The 17,638-nt window shown below is 35.9% G+C and overlaps 1 protein-coding gene and 1 pseudogene across 1 annotated transcript in view; one reads left to right on the top strand and one right to left on the bottom strand.

Moving 5' to 3' along the window:
* The window catches only part of AR (androgen receptor), a 189,748-nt gene that overhangs the window by 109,088 nt on the left and 63,022 nt on the right, over positions 1-17,638 (bottom strand). The window lies entirely within an intron of this gene.
* LOC140628620 (60 kDa heat shock protein, mitochondrial pseudogene) lies at positions 3,186-5,066 on the top strand (annotated as a pseudogene).

The raw sequence follows: 17,638 nt of genomic DNA on the forward strand, positions 1-17,638 counted from the left end.
TTGTTGCTATAGTTAGAATTACCTCTTCCATTTTCTTGTTTTCTGTATTTCTCATTACTACTTTGTTCTTCCATTATTTTTTTGCCACCTCTTTTTGCTAAAGTAGGTATTTTCTGGTGAGCAAGTTTAACCATGTTTTTAATTTTTGTAAACTATACAAATTTTTTTTTTCTCAGTGGGGGCACCTGGTGGCTCTGTCAATTAAGCATCTGACTCCTGATTTTGGCTCGGGTCATCATCTCAGGGTTGTGAGACTGAGCTCTGCATTGGGCTCTGCACTGGACATGGAGCCTGCTGGGGATTCTTTCTCTCCATCTCCTCCTGCCTCACCTTCTCTCCTTTTCTAAAAAATTTTTTTTCTCAGTGCTTGCTCTGAGGTTTCTAACATGCATTTAATAATCAGAATCTACCTCAGGTTTATACTAAATTCCAAGAGGTATTAAAAACTTAATTCTTCTATAGATCTATAGTCTCCCCTTGTATAACTGTTATACATAATTTGTCTATATTATTACCAAACAATGCATGTCTTATACTTTTTGCTTTATATAATCATATGTGTATTAAGTAAGCTAATAAAGGAGAGCACAGTTTATAGAGATTTTTATGTTAATCATCATATTTACAATATTTTTTTCATTTCTTTCTGTGGAGTTCATTTTCTATCCGATACCATTTCCATACTCCATTTTAGCTTAATTTCCACTCTTGTTCTTTGCACTTTATTATATTTACATCTATTTTACAGATATATTTCTAGATGTGACAGACCCAAGAATTCAATTGTACTGATAGCGTTTCATGCAATTAATTTTTATCAAGAAAAAAAGCAATATGAAATTCTTTTTAAAAAGATTCACTTATTTTAGAGAGAGAGCATGAGCAAGAGGGGCAGTCGGAAAGGGAGAGAGAATCTCAAGCAGACTATACGCTGAGCACAGAGCCTGATGCAGGGCTTGATCTCAGTACCCTGAGATCACGACCTGAGGTGAAACCAAAAGTCAGATGATTTAACAATGAGGAACCCAGGTGCCCCTGTAATTCTACTTTTTATCATTATCTATATAATTCCCTCTACTATGGTCTTTATTTTTTCATGTGGATTTAAATTATCGTCTGGTACCATTTCTTTTCAGTATTTCTTCCAAGGCATGTCAGCCAGCAACAAATTCTAGCAGTTTCTAATTATATGGAAATGTTTTTATTTCACTTTCACTTCTAAAAGATAATTTTAATGAGTACTGGATTATTGGTTCACAGGTTTTTTGTTAAGCACATTGAATATGCCACAACACTGTCTTCTGCCCTCCATTATTTTTGATGAGAAGTCAGTAGTTAATCTTATTGCATTTCCCTTGTCATTTTTCTTTTGCTAATTTCAAGATTTTCTCTTTACATTTGCCTCAACATTTTGAGTATGGTGTGTCTGGGTATCAATCACTTTGCATTTTTCCTGCTTGGAGTCTGTTGACCTTCTTTGATATGTAGATCAATATTTTGGATCAAATTTGGGAAAATATTACTGTTTCTTGAAATAATCTTTCTGCTCTTTCTCTTCTTTTCTTCCGATACTCCCATACACATATGTTGGAACACTACTAAGGTATCTTACATTTCTCTGAGCTTATTAATTTTTCTTCATTCTTTTCCCCCTTTCTGTTCTTCCAAATTCATACTTTCTATTGAACTATGTTCAAGTTTGCTGATTCTTTCTTCTGCCAACTCAAATTTATTCTGGATCCCCTCTAGTGAATTTTTCATTTTAATGATTATACTTTTCAACTCCAGATTTACCATTTGATTCTTCTTTATAATTTCTATCACTTGACTGTTCTCTGATGAGAAATTTTTCTCATGCTTTCCTTTAGTATTTTAAAAATTATTTCCTCAGCCCATTGAATATATTTAAAGTAGATATAAATATATTACTTTGTTTAGTAAGTCCAACATCTCGGCTTCCTCATGGACAGTTTTTGTTGACTACTTCTATTTCCTGTGTATGGGCCGTACTTTCTCTTGTTTGTACGTCTCATATTTTTTTATTTTTAATTTATTTTTATTTTTTATTTAAATTACAGTTAGTTAGCAGTGTAGTATTAGTTTCAGGTGTACAATATAGTGATTGAACACTTCCAAAGAAGAAAGCTAAGAACCACATATCATAATTTTTACTTGAAAAGTAGATATTTCAGATACTATATTGTAACAACTCTGGATGCTAATATGCCTCTTTCTGGAGCTTGTTCTTCTTTTCTGTTTGGTCACTTGTCTACTTAATGACTTGGCTGAATTAGTTTTGAGAGGTCTATTTCCCCCACATTGTAAAGCTTCTGATGTCTCTGCTTAGATATGTTTCCTTGTTTTTAATCTTTTAGATTTGTTTCCTGTATGTCAAACCCAGATCTACAAAAACCACTTTTTAGTTAAAGTGTGTGCTTTAAGCCTGCTTAGCCAGTTACATTTTTACTCTTTACCACTGGATGTGCATGTGGTTTGAAGGCTACTTTCATAGTTCTGGGAGTTTAGAATTTTCCCCACATTCAGATAGGGCCAAGTCTCTCAGAAGTTCACTCTCTTTTCAGAGAGTGTGGCTCTGGGCACAGCAGAGGGAGAAGCAGGCTCCATGCAGGGAGCCTGATGTGGGACTCAATCCTGGGACTCCAGGATCGTGCCGTGGGCCAAAGGCAGGTGCTAAACTGCTGAGCCACCCAGGGATCCCTTCAATATGTATTTTTTTAAAGTCAGAAAGCTCTTTTTATAAAACAAACTGGTTAAACTAAATTATCACTGGAATAGGCCTCAGGAGCACAGAGTCCCAGTCTGCATTTTTACCATTAGCTTGCTGTGGTACTTTTATAGTCCATTCCCTTCACTGGGACTTAATTTCTTTTCCTCTGCAAGAAAAAATGAAAAAGATATGAAGGGAGGAAACTTGGGTTATGCAATGCCTAAAATCCCTTTTAGCTCTTACATCCATAATTGAGCCTTTTGGCAAAAAGATTTCTAATATATGATTTAAATAAAACCCATCTAGAAAGACCTGCAAAGCACGGATCTCCAAACTCAACAGCCATAATGGGAAAGAATGATTAATTTAACTATATAATTTAAGATTGCTCGACAGATCCTTCACTCGCCTCCAACAGCCTGCCTCACCACCCGCACGCTCTGCCACTATCCCGCAGATGCTTCAACTACCTGCAGTCCTCCACCAAATTAGGCCAGTGTCCAGAGCACTGTTTCTCAGCTCATTCTCTGCCAAGGATATAAAATTTGGTGCAGATGCCTGAGCCTTAATGCTTCAAGGTGTAGATCTTTTAGCTGATGCCGTAGCCGTTACTATGGAGCCAAAGGGAAGAAGAACAGTGATTATCAAACAGAGTTGGGGAAGTCCCAAAGTAACAAAGGATGGTGTGATCGTGGCAAAGTCAATTGACTTAAAAGACAAATATAAAAATATTGGCGCTAAACTTGTTGAAGATGTTGCCAATAATACAAATGAAGAGGCTGGGGATGGCACCACTACTCCTACTGTCTTGGCATGCTCTATTGCCAAGGAAGACTTCAAGAAAATTAGCAAAGGTGCTAATCCTGTGGAAATCAGGAGAGGTGTGATGTTAGCTGTTGATACTGTGATCGCTGAACTTAAGAAGCAGTCTAAACCCGAGACAACCCCTGAAGAAATTGTTCAGGTTGCTACGATTTCTGCAAATGGAGACAAAGAAATTGGCAACATCATTTCCGATTCAATGAAAAAGGTTGGAAGAAAGGGTGTCCTCACAGTAAAGGATGTAAAAACACTGAATGATGAATTAGAAATTATTGAAGGCATGAAGTTTGATCGAGGTTATATTTCTCCATACTTTATTAATACATCAAAAGGTCAGAAATGTGAACTCCAAGATGCCTATGTTCTATTGAGTGAGAAGAAAATTTCTAGTGTCCAGTCCATCGTACCTGCTCTTGAAATTGCCAATGCTCACTGTAAGCCCTTGGCCATAATTGCTGAAGATGTTGATGGAGAAGCTCTGAGTACACTCATTTTGAATAGGTTAAAAGTTGGTCTTCAGGTTGTGGCAGTCTTTGGTGACAATAGAAAGAACCAGCTTAAAGATATGGCTGGCTATTGCTACTGGTGGTGCAGTGTTTGGGGAAGAAGGATTGACTCTAAATCTTGAAGATGTTCAGCCTCATGACTTAGGAAATTTGGAGGGGTCATTGTGACCAAAGATGATGCCATCTTTGGAAAAGGAAAAGGTGACAAGGCTCAAATTGAAAAATGTATTCAAGAAATTATTGAGCAGTTAGATATCACAACTAGTGAATACGAAAAGGAAAAGCTGAAGGAAGGCCTGGCAAAACTCTCAATGGAGTAGCTGTGTTGAAGGTTAGTGGGACAAGTGATGTTGAAATCAATGAAAAGAAAGAGTTACAGATGCCCTCCATGCCACAAGAGCTGCTGTTGAAGAAGGCACTGTTCTGGGCGGAGGGGGGTGGGGGCCTGCTTCGGTGCATTCCAGCCTTGGATTCAATAACTCCAGCTAATGAAGATCAAAGAATTGGTATCAAAATTATTGAGAGAACACTCAAATTTCCTGCAATAACCATTGCTAAGAATGCAGGTGTTGAAGGATCATTGATAGTTAAGAAAATTATGCAGAGTTCCTCAGAAGTTGGTTATGATGCTATACTTGGAGATTTTGTGATTATGGTGGAAAAAGGAATCACTGACCCAACTAAGGTGGTAAGAACTGCTTTATTGGATGCTGCTAGAGTGGCCTCTCTGTTAACTACAGCAGAAGATGTAGTCACCGAAATTCCTAAAGAAGAGAAGGACCCAGGAATGGGTGGAACGGATGGAATGGGAGGTGGTATGGGAGGCAGCATGTTCTGATTCCTAGAATAGTGCTTTACCAGTCTTAATGAACTGTGAGAGGAAGCTCAAGGCTGTGTTCCTCAACCATAACTTCAGAAAAGTCAGTTGAAGGAAATGACTGAAGAAAAGGCTGGCTGATGTTTAAGAAAATCGCTATAACCATCAGTTGCTGGTTTCATTTGACAACGTATAATGGATGGATTATGGCTGTCATTATCCATGCCTACAGATAGTTTATTTTGTATTTTTGAATAAAAAGACATTTGTACATTCCTGATAACTGAGTGCAAGAGCCATGGACCAATGTACTGCTTTCAACTTCAATCACTGAGGCATTTTTACTACAATTTTGTTAAAATCAGGATTTTAGTGTTTGCCATCACCAGACGAAAAGTTAAGCAGCCTTTCTGTGGAGAGTAAGAATAACTGTGTACAAAGTAGAAAAATATCCAATTATGTGACAACCTTTGTGTAATAAAACCTTGTTTAAAGTTAAAAAAAAAGATTGCTGGACAGAGAAACATAAAGCTGAAAGATAAATTGGGAAAACTATTTGTAACACATATGACAAGGAGCCAAATTCCTTGATATACAAAGAGCTCCATAAATCAATAAGAAACAGATGAAAAGCTAAACAAAAACAACAACAGATGGGCAAAAGCCAAGAACAGTCAGTTCAAATGGAAAGAAATACAAATGGCCAATAAACATGTGAAAAGATGCTCATGCTCACTCATAATTAAAGAGAAGAAACTTAAACTATGATAAACTTTTTTTAACCTGTAAGATTTACAAAGATTTAAAAGTTTCATAGTATCCAATGTTTGCAGTTTCTTTGGCAAGGTGAGAAGTAGTATCTACCAGATTTAAAATGCATACATTGTTTTATTCAACTATTTAACAACTAAGAACTCATATTTTTCAAAAGTATGCTAATAAAGATAATACAATCATATTAACAATTGTTTTATTTTCTATGTGCCTGACACTTAAAGTATAAACTCTTACATTCTTAATATATATATCATTAAGAATCCTTATAATGGCCTTATACGATACAGACCATTGGTATCTCAATTTCTTTATAAGAAGATATTCAGGCCCAGAGGAATTAAGTATTTTGCCCAAGGTCATACAGTAAGAAGATGGTGGCACCAATAGTTGGATGAAAATACTCTGGCCTTAGAGGCATTTCCCTTAAACACTGTATATATTGCCCCTTGAGGATGTTAACTGCAGCACTACTTTTAATACCAAACAAGTCAGGGAGAAAAACAAAATATCAGTAGCGGGAAGTTACAAAATAATTAGCAACTGGCTAAATCTAAAAATATATAAGATCCTGAAATTTCTAAGTCTCGGTCAGGGATTTTTAGGAATATACAAAATCGCTCCTTCCTTTCTGGTCTGTAGAAATTGATCTATCTTCTGTATGTCCCGTAAGTTAAAATGCCCTCTTATTGAAAATAATTTAATTGGGAGAAGGGCGGGGGGTGGGAGTGAATGGGTGACGGGCACTGGGGGTTATTCTGTATGTTAGTAAATTGAACACCAATAAAAAATAAATTAAAAAAAAAGAAAATAATTTAATTCTCATGATCTCTTTTTATGACCCTTAAATGAACATTTAAAAGTAGTCTGAATAGACATTTTTTTTCAAAGAAGACATCCAAGTGGCCAAGAGACACATGAAAAGATGCTCATCATCACTAATCATCAGGGAAATGCAAATCAAAACAACAATGAGATGTTACCTCACACCTGTTATGTTACTATCAAAAAGACAAGAATTAAGCATTGGCGAGGGCATGGAAAAAAGGGAACTGTCATGCAATGTTGGTGGGAATGTAAACTGGTGAAGCCACTGTAGAAAACAGTATGGACATTCCTCAGAAAATTAAAAATAGAAATAACATACAATTCAGTAACTCTACTGTTGGGTATTTACCCAAAGAAAATGAAAATATTAAATCAAAAAGACATATACATCCCTATGTTTATTGCAGCATTATTTACAATAGCCAACCTATGTAAGCAACCCAAGGATCCATCAATAGATGAATGGATAGAGAAGATGTGGTACATACACACACACACACACACACACACACACACACACACTAGAATACTACTCAGCCATAAAAATAATGAAACCTTGCCATTTATGACAACATGGATGGACATCAAGGCTATTATGCTAAGTGAAATAAATCAGAGAAAGATAAGGACCATACGAATTCACGTATATGTGGAATCTAAAATATAAAACACATGAACAAACAAAACAAAGCAAAAAAAAAACAGAAACAGACTCATAAAGAGAACAAACTGGTAGTAGTCTGTTTTGGGGTGATGGACAAAATGGTAAAGGTGGAGCACCTGTATGGCTCAGTGGTCGAGTGTCTGCTTTCGGCTCAAGGCAAGATCCCAGAGTCCTGGGATCAAGTCCCACATCTGGTTCCCAGTAGGGAATGTGCTTCTCCCTCTGCCTATGTCTCTGCCTTTCTCTCTGTGTCTCTTATATGAATAAATAAAATCTTTTACAAAAAGGTAAAGGAAATTAAAATGTACAAATTTTCAATCATAAATTAAGTCACATGGATGAAATTACAGTATGGGGAATATAGTCAATAAAATTATAACATTGTATGATGACAAATGGTAACTATACTTACCATGGTAAACAATGCATAATGTATAGAATTGTTAAATCACTATCTTTTATACCTGACAGTAATATTTTTTAAAGGTTTATTTATTTATTTGAGGGGGTAGGGGCAAAGGGAGAGGCAGAGAATCTCACATACATTCCGCACTGAGCACAGAGCCTAACATGAGGCTTGATCTCAAGACCCAGAGATCATGACCTCAGCTGAAATCAAAACAGACACTTAATTGACTGAGCCACCCAAGTGCCCCTCCCCTGCCTGAAACTAATAGAACATTGTATATTAACTAAACTTCAATTTTAAAAAACCATGAGAAAAAGTGGTATAAAAGCAGTCTTAAAAAAATGTCACTTTGGTGTCTATTTAAATTTTTCTAGCATTTTAGAGGATACATTGGGATACGTCATGTAAAATTTTTTTCTTGTGATGAAAAATTCTAAGATTTATTTTTTCGCAACTTTCAAATATGCACTGCAATATTATTGATTATAGTCAACATGCTATACATTATGTTCCCATGACTTTATTTTATAACTGGAAGTTCGTTCCTCTTGACTCGTTTCACCCATTTTACCACTCCCCAATCCCCCATTCCCTTAGCAGCCACCATTCTGTTCACTATTAGTTTTGTTTTGTTTAGTTTGCTCACTTATTTTCTTTTGTAGATTCTACATATAAGTGAGATCATATGGTATTGTCTTTGTGGACTTATTTCACTTAGCATAACATCCTCAAGTCTTAACAGTTCACATCATAAGGAAAAAATGTAACTTTTATGGTGATGAATAGTAATTAGCCTTAACGTGGTGATCATTTACTGATGCATACAAATTTCAAATCATCACATTGTACACCTGAAACTAATATAATGTTACACGTCAATTATATCTCAATAAAAAAGTTAAAGATATATTGGGCACATACTAATATACTGTATGTCACCACTAAAGACAGACATATAATAATTTAAAATGTGGGGGAGGGAGAATTAATTTTTATTAAAAATATTTTGGTAAATTATTTTTTTCTTTTTGTCAACAGCACTTGGTGATTTTTGGTAACGTATAAATTCTGAACTGATGTTCAAAAAACAATGGTTAGCATTTTCTTATATATTAGGTGCTTCATCAAAAATAATCTTGTATAAGAATATATAGAGCTGCCTATGTTTCTTGAAATGTAAAGGAATATATGACATATGTCATACATTATATTATTCCTTTAAATTTAAAACCAGGTAAAATTAAATTTATTCTAGAATTGTTAAAGAATATATTGATGGAAAATTTGATTTATGTTACATATAAATATGTTATTCATATTGATAAAGAAAATACTAAGGAATCAAAATATAAATGAGGAAAGATGTAAATATACAATACCATGCAATAAAAAGTAAAACTAGGTAGGAAAACACATCATCACCAAAACAAAAGGAAATGCAAACTCAAACATAAACTATATTTTTAACATAAACTATCTTTTAATGAAAACCAGAATAAAATAAACTAAAATTGATAAGGTCCAGTGTTGTGAATGCAATGAATCTAATATATTTATATGCTACATAAAGCACTTAAAATTGATATAAACCTTTTTGAAAGGACTCTGATAATACACTATAGGTTTTTTATTATTTTTATTTTGATTCCACTTAGTTAACATACAGTATATTAGTTTCAGGTGTCAGTACCATGTTTTGATTACTGTAGTTTTGTAATATAACTTGGAAGTCTGGAATTGTGATTCCAGCCTCCAGCAAAGCCTCCAGCTTTGCTCCCCCACTCCAAGGTTGCTTTGGGTATTTGTGTCTTTTGTAGTTCTATACAAATTTTAGGATTGTTTCTTCTAGTTCTGTGAAAAATGCTGGAAGTATTTTGTTAGGGCTTGCATTAAGTGTGTAGATTGCTTGGGTAGTACAGACATTTCAATATTTGTTCTTCCAATCCATGAGCATGAAAAGTCTTTCCATTTCTTTGTGTCCTCTTCAATTTCTTTCATTAATGTTAGTTTTCAGAGTCAGGCCTTTCACCTCTTTGGTTATGTTTATTCCTTGGTACTTTATTAATTTTGGTACAACTGTAAATGGGATTTTTTTTCCTAGTTTCTCTTCCTGCTGCTTTTAGTATATAGAAATGCAACAGATTTCTGTACATTGATTTTGTATCTTGAGACTTTACTGAATTCATTTATCAATTCTAGGAGTTTTTTGGTGAAGTCTTCACAGTGTTCTATATATAGTGTTATGTCATCTTCAAATAATGAAAGTTTTACTTTTTCCTTATTCATTTAGATGACTTTTACTTAATTTTGTTGTCTGACTGCTGGGCTAGGACCTCCAGTACTATGTTGAATAAAAGTGGTGAGAGTGGAATCTCCTTGTATTTTTCCTGACCTTAGGGGAAAAGCTCTCAGTTTTTCCCCATGGAGTATGATGTTTCCTGTGGATTTTTCACATATGGCCTTCCTTTATTTTATTGAGGTATGTTCCCTCTAAACCGACTTGTTTAGGGGTTTTATCATGAATGGATGTTGTACTTTACCAAATTGTTTTTCTGTGTCTACTAAAAAGATTATGTTTTTTATTCTATCTCTTTTTTTTTTTTTTTTTTATTTATTTTTTTAATTCTATCTCTTTTTGATGTGATGTATCCTGTTGATTCATTTACAGATATTGAACCACCTTGCAACTCAGGAATAAATGCCACTTGATCGTGGTGAGTCATTTTTTTAATGCATTGTTGGATTTGTTTTGCTAGTATTTTGTTGAGGATTTCTGCATCTTTGTTCATCAGAGAGACTGGCCTGTAGTTCTCTTTTTTGAATAAGTTACAGGCTTAAAAAACTACATCCATACTCTCTGACCTAATAACTCAGCTTTTCAAATTAACCCCAAAAAATAACTCAACCAAATCAAATAGCTACACACATAGTTATATTCACTGACAAGTTATCCATAATATTTAAAACTAAAAAAAAACAATTCGCTGTCAAACAAAGAAAAAATGCTTTAGCACATTATGGCACATTTACTCTATGGCTGTGCTCTCCAAAATAGAACTTTCTCTGTTGATGGAAATGTGCTAGATCTACACTGTCCAAAACGGTAGTCACTACACACATATGACTACAGAGTCCTTGACTTGTGGCTAATGAGACTGAGAAATTGAATTTTTCTGTACTTTAATTTTAATTAGTTTAACTTAAATATTCATATATGTAAGTACAGTTCTTTGTTTTATCAAGAAGCAATTAAAATGAAAATATTATGCCAAGAGAAAAGCAAAATATAAAAAAACGAGCCATGATAGAAAACCACATTTTATATAAACCAAATATAAAAACATAGGCATATGAATAAATATAAAAAATAATAACCATTAAATATGCAAACATGAAAATGAATTTTGATAGTAACTAGTTATACTTTTTACTTGTTTAACTTTGTAAATTTTTATTTATTTTTAAAGATTTTAAAGATTTTATTTACAGAGAGAGAGAAAGAGAGAGAGAGAGAGAGAAAGAGCACTGCGCATGCCAGAGAGCACAAGCAGGGGGAGCAGGAGAGGGAAAGAGGGAAGCAGGCTCCTTGCTGAGCAGGGAGCCCATTGCGGGGCCTGATCCCAGGACCCTGAGATCATGACCTGAGCAAAAGGCAGATGCTTAACTGACTGAGCCATCCAGATGCCCCATGTTTAATTTTTTAAATTACTTGTTCAAGGAGCATCTGGGTGGTTCAGTTGATTGGGTGTCTCCCTTCAGCTCAGGTTATGATCCAGGAGTGGGGCTCCCCACTCAGTGGGGAGTCTGCTTCTCTCTCTGTCCCTCCCTCCTGCTCATGTTCTCTCTCTCTCAAATAAGTAAATAAAGTATTTAATTACTTGTTCAATATTAAACACTTTTAAAAGATTATATTAGAGGCTAGAATTTCAACTTTAATGGTACAAATTTCTCAAATATACAATAGATTCACTAATAGCAATTCATCAACTCAGTCAATAGAGCATTTCTTCAAATGATTTTAATCTTCTTTGCCAAGAGGAAAGAAATAAAGAACCAGGCTCTTCCTAATCATCTTGTCCTCAAAAACAACACTTTGAAAACATGACAAGGTCCAGGAAAAGCAAAAGTCTGACCATCTTAAGCTGGTTCCACTTTAACTAAAATAAAAGGCAGTGGAGAGAGAATAAGTAGGTAGGAACATACTTCTGTTGATGAAATAAAAGAAAAAAGGATAGAAAGATCTGAATACTTCTTAATCTGAGAATTTTGAGGGTAAGGGTCAGAACTGCTCTAATTTCTCACTTCTGTCCTATTTCATCGATACCAAAGGCACAACCTTCATACAACTACCTCCACTGGAAGCAGCAAACTGTGGTGGGTTCTGCCTGCTAGGTTGTCTCCACTAACCACAAACAATATGAAACTTTATTTACATATCACACCTGGTTTCATGGTGATGACTGACCTTTGAAAAACCTATGGCTCTGCTGGACATAGAACTCGAAGACTGGTTTGTCTGGCCAATTTAAATAAAGGGAAGCTTGGGGATTCTTGTTGGATCTGAAGGACTGTGCCCAAATTCAGCATGCTCATGGGCAAAATAACATAAGGTTGTTGACAACTTGGGTTAAATGGGTGTTCTTTCAGTCCTAGAGCCAAAATTTGACAGGGGAGAAGCCAATGCATAGAACTTTTTTGTCCCATTTGATTCTGTTACACATGGGAATCCAGCCTGAAAAAATTAAATGGAGGTTCATCTGCACAGTTCCAAATGAGTACATGAGTCATGGTAGAGAGAGAACATCTGGATGCAGAATGAATTGTTCTTTTATTATTATTATTAATACTTAACATCTGAATCATGTTTTAAAGTTAACAAAATGATTTCAAATCCATTATTCCATTCCATGCTCATAACAACTCTGTGAAGTAGACACAATACTCTAAACATTAAATAACAGCTGCCTCAAGAACCAATATTTGTATAGCACATTGTCTTTCCTGTGTATTATCTCAACTGTTCTCTATGACTCTAGGAAGTAGCCAAAATGTTTCAAATTCCCATTTTTATAGTTATGGAAAGCAAGGTTCAAGAACAAGTACACTATGGATTCACAACTAATGATGCAGTAGCTCCAGGGCCTGAACCCTAGTGTTCTAATTCTAAACTACAAGATTTTTCAAAAACACTAGGTAGTCTCTTTGTATTCACATATATTAATGATATGCACAAAGGGCCAATCGAAGGCCTGAACTCTTTCATTCAAATTTTGTGTATTTGCAATCCTTAGGAGCATCCAATAAACATGGTGCTCATCCTTTTCTGCCATAGCCTTTTCTCCCCCTGCAATAGTCTCCTGAATGCTCTCACTACTTCTAGGTTCATCACTTTGCATATCACTCCCAAAGTCTTCATTACAAAATACAAACCCTCTGGATCATAACCCTTCTTAAAATCCTCTAAGGACAAATGACTGTCAAGTCTTAATGGGGAAAACATTTATATTGTTGGCAATGGCGCTACTTTTTCATGTACAGTGCCTGGTATATAAGAAGTGCTCAGTATATAGCAAACTAATATTTTAAATCCTTCTAAGACTGTTCACAGGACAAAGTTCAAAACTTTCAGAATGACCTTCAAGGTTCTTCATAAACTAACCTAATATTACCAACTACTTTCATTCTGCTTAAGCAACACTAGACTATTTTGCCATTCCCTCAAACTCAATGTGTTCACATGCTTCTGTGCTAGTCTCTTTGTCTGGACTGCCTTTCTTCCCTCAACTTAACATCCTCTGAGAACATTTCATTACCATTCTTTTTCCTCAGAATTAATCACACTTCCAGAACTTTATATTCACTATGCTACGACATCTTTTAAAATAGCAATTTGCTTATATATTTGTGTTTCCTGTTAGACTTCAGACACCTAGAGGACAGAAATTTGTGTCTCCTCTCTTAACATAATGCTTAGCACAGCGTCTGGTACATAGCAAGTATTAACATATACTTATTGTATATGTATATGTTAACATATACTAATTCACTTTAATGAAAGGGTACCAATGATCTATTATGTTACCTGAAAACCAGAATATACAGTTTGGGGCACATACAAACCAGTAAGCCTTAGATTTGATGTTCTTGTCCAGTTCCTGAACAGACGAAAGGAAATCATATGGTTTCCTGGAATTACGCTTGTGCTGCTTGGCAGCCATGAAGCTAAGAAGGGAAAAATTGCTTTTCTCAAACAAATAAAAAGGTCAGATGAGGGATCCCTGGGTGGCGCAGCGGTTTGGCGCCTGCCTTTGGCCCAGGGCACGATCCTGGAGACCCAGGATTGAATCCCACGTCGGGCTCCCGGTGCATGGAGCCTGCTTCTCCCTCTGCCTGTGTCTCTGCCTCATTCTCTCTCTCTCTCTGTGACTATCACAAATAAATAAAAATTAAAAAAAAAAAAAGGTCAGATGACCATTTCATAGGTTGCAGAGTGGCTATAAAACAAAATGCAAAGGACTGAACAAATGCTTTCTCAGATCAAATGCGCCAGGATAGAATGAACACACACACCAAGCTGGCCCTCCAGAGAGTCTGTCACAATGAAGGTGGAACCATCCAAACAAAAAGGGTGGGCCATCCCACAACCACGCACATATCTCCTCTAAAACCTACCAGGCAATTCCAACAGTGTCCTCTATAACACAGGCCACTTGGAGAATCCTTTGGGAATGTCTAAGGCTGAGACCTTGGCGCTTTCCAATGTGCTGAGATTCCTAATGACCCACTGCCAGAAAAGGAAGCACTGCCTTGATTATTTTTGGATTTCACTTAACCAGCTCCAGACCATTAAGTTTCCTTTTTCACACTGGTCACTGAAAGATCAAAGTGAAGGGGACTGTCTCAATGAAGTCATGACAATCAACTTTGCAAAGTTTCAAAAAACACTACAGTTACCATCACTAGGTCAGGCCGCCTCGTTTGGAGGCACACAATGGTGCCCTGCAGTGAAAACTACTCTAATACCAGAATAAAAGATTTACAGAAAAAAAATTCAAATAATATTTTTGTCAATTTCCTTTATGAGGAACAAACTTCTTCAGGCAGTGCTCGAGTATACTAATATTAAAGCTCACTTGGTGTAATCTTGTCATAGTCACACACACAAGTTGTGTAGAGTCAAGAGAGAATTTTCAACAATATTACAGACCTCTAATTTCATTCTTTAGGTAAATGATCCAGACTGGTAATTATCAAACAGGGTGAATACAAGGATTTATCAGAATTTCCAGGAGAAGGTGTCATTTAGAGAAACATTCAATACCATAATTGCTTTGATTATTCTGACACAATGACTAATTTACTTGAGGATTGCAAACACCACATAAATATAAATAAAATAATTTTATGTTTGTTGAAAAATGACCCATGCTTATTAGAAATATCAACTCCTGAGCCTCAATAAATCTGAAGTAGCCCATTAATCTGCATTTGCAACAGGTATCCTAGAGGGACTCCATATAGGTAGTCCTGGATTCACACGTTGAAAATCCTGCCCTAGACTATCTGAGAAGTCTCCCAAATCCTTATTCTGTAAGTGCTACACATTTCCCAATGGATCATGCTGTACACACCAGGGACCAGAAAGAGGGACAAACAGAAAATTAGCAAATCTTTAGAACAGATTCATAACAAATGCAGATTCCAAAAGTTACATGCAGACATGAGACAGAGTCACTTTATTCTCTCAGAGGACATTGAGTATGTAGAATGTGGTGTTGCCTGGTCAACTTATCCAAACCTCTCAGGCCTCTTCTTGGAGCAGGTGAATGCTGGTGACTCACAAGGCCCACTGCAGTAACCTGGCCTAATCTGTACCCCATTTTTATTCCCAGAAGCAGCATATGCGCACATACACATACACACACATCCATCCCACCCCAACTCCTAACCTTCGATCAAAGAGCAGCTGCAGGGTAGATGGGATGCTGCTTGTTCCTGTTACATCACATATGAAAAAAGCTTTTGTTTCAGACTTTTTTTGTTGTCCACCCTCTCACGAGTGAACAATAATGATTAAGCAAGAGCTCCACAGCAGGCTATCTGGGTACTAATCCTGATTCTGATATTTCCTAGCTGTGAGACTTCTGTTGATCTCAGCACCTTACAAACATCTTGAGCCTTGCCTCATTGATCTACTATGTTCATTTTTCTCTGTGACTCCCCTATAACACCATCCCTTTTGTCCTTTCCCAAAACCACTCTCCTAAAGTCATGCCTTTGTCATCTCTCACTTTCTTTCCTTCCTAAATTGTCTTCCTACCTCAGTCTCTGCCTCATCACTCTCACACCTCACCATCAATCATTATTCATATTGCTAAATATGATTTAATTCTAAATCACAAATCTGATTATTTCACCCTTCTGTGCAGAAAATGATGATGTCCAAACTCCTTAACCTGGAACTCAAAGTTTCCTATGACCTGGCCCCAATCTATTCTTTTCAACTCATTTCCTATTACACTTAGGCAATCTTACAATTCAGTTATACTGAACTATTTGTTATTTGTCCACAAGACCTTCTAGATCTTCAACACTTTTGTTTGTGCTCTTCTAACTGGAATGCCTTTCCTTCTCTGTCTCTTGCTATTCAAATCCTTACTATTCTTCAAGGTCCAGTTCACAGGCAACCTCCTCTGAACTTCTACCAAGCTTTATTTATTCATCATAAGACATTATGCACTTCCTATGTTGGAATACCATTAACGTGACCCCATGTTTTGTCTTTCTACTATATTATGTGTTACTTGAAGCCAAAGACCATGTCTGACATTTTTTTCCCGTTTGTACAATCCAAAGAGATACCAGAGATACCACAGAGCTAGGTACAGAGTATGCAATACAAATGGTACAGTTTTCCAACCTCCATATTTTCTCTGCTATAGTAAAATGGCAGGCATATGGCCTTAGGTATTCTAAGATCACATTGTGGAAAAGCCTACCTAGGGCCAAATTACATTCCTTTACTTTCTTATTCCTGTGTGAAAAGGATTTTTATAGGTATAGGAGAGTCGAAATCATTAATATTAATACTACCAAAATGACAAATGTTATGTCTCCTCTTACTGTGAAAGCCACATTTCACAAACACAGTTTCAAAGCAGTGTAGGTCACTTCCATTATGACATGGAAAAGGAAACTGAGGCATAAGAGATTTGATAAAGGGCTTATCTTAGAGCACATGGTAAGTATATTAGTATGTTTACTGCTGCATAACAGTCACCAACTTAGCAGTATAAAATGACACTCATTTATTATCTCACAGTTCTGTAATTCAGAAGTCCTGGTGGGTTCAGTTAGGTTCTCTGCTAAGGGAGAGAACAAGGTGTTAACCAAAATGGTTGACCAAAATCAAGGTATCAACCAAATTGACCTCTTATATGGAGGTACTGGGTGGAAGAATCCATTTCCAAGTTCACTGGCTCTTGACAGAATGCATTTCTTTGTAACTCTAGGTGTGAGGTGCCCATTTTCTTGCTGTCAGTTGGGGTTCCCTCCACCTTCAAGTCAGTATTGGTACATCAAATCCTTCTCAAGCTTCAGATTTCCTATTCTGTTACCAGGTGACAAAATGTCTCTACTTTTTGAAGAGCTTTGTGTGATTAAACACTTCTTAAAGACAACCATGCCATTTAACATAACCTAGTCATGGGAATATCCTATTCACAGGTTCTACCTACATTCAAAGGTAAGTTATCACACAAGGACAAAGATCACTGGGGTAATTTTAGAATTATGCCTACTACAGTATATTATTACTTAAGCTAGGATTTTAACTATGTGGGGCAGACTTTAAACATTCTGAAAAAAAAGTCAAAATTCAATCTGGGTAACAAAATTTTGTATTAGAATGGAATGGGTATAGATAGTTTAACTTGTTATTCTGAAACAGAAAGATAAATTTGAAATAAGGATTATCCTTCCTAATTATTTATTATTTATGTTCATGTGAAAGGTTTAGAAAACATTTTAAAGAGATCATGGTCCTATCTTCAACTTAATTCATTGTTATATTTTCCAGGACACATAACTG

Source organism: Canis lupus, chromosome X (genome assembly GCF_048164855.1).
Source record: "Canis lupus baileyi chromosome X, mCanLup2.hap1, whole genome shotgun sequence".
In the NCBI taxonomy this organism is placed as follows: Eukaryota; Metazoa; Chordata; class Mammalia; order Carnivora; family Canidae; genus Canis; species Canis lupus.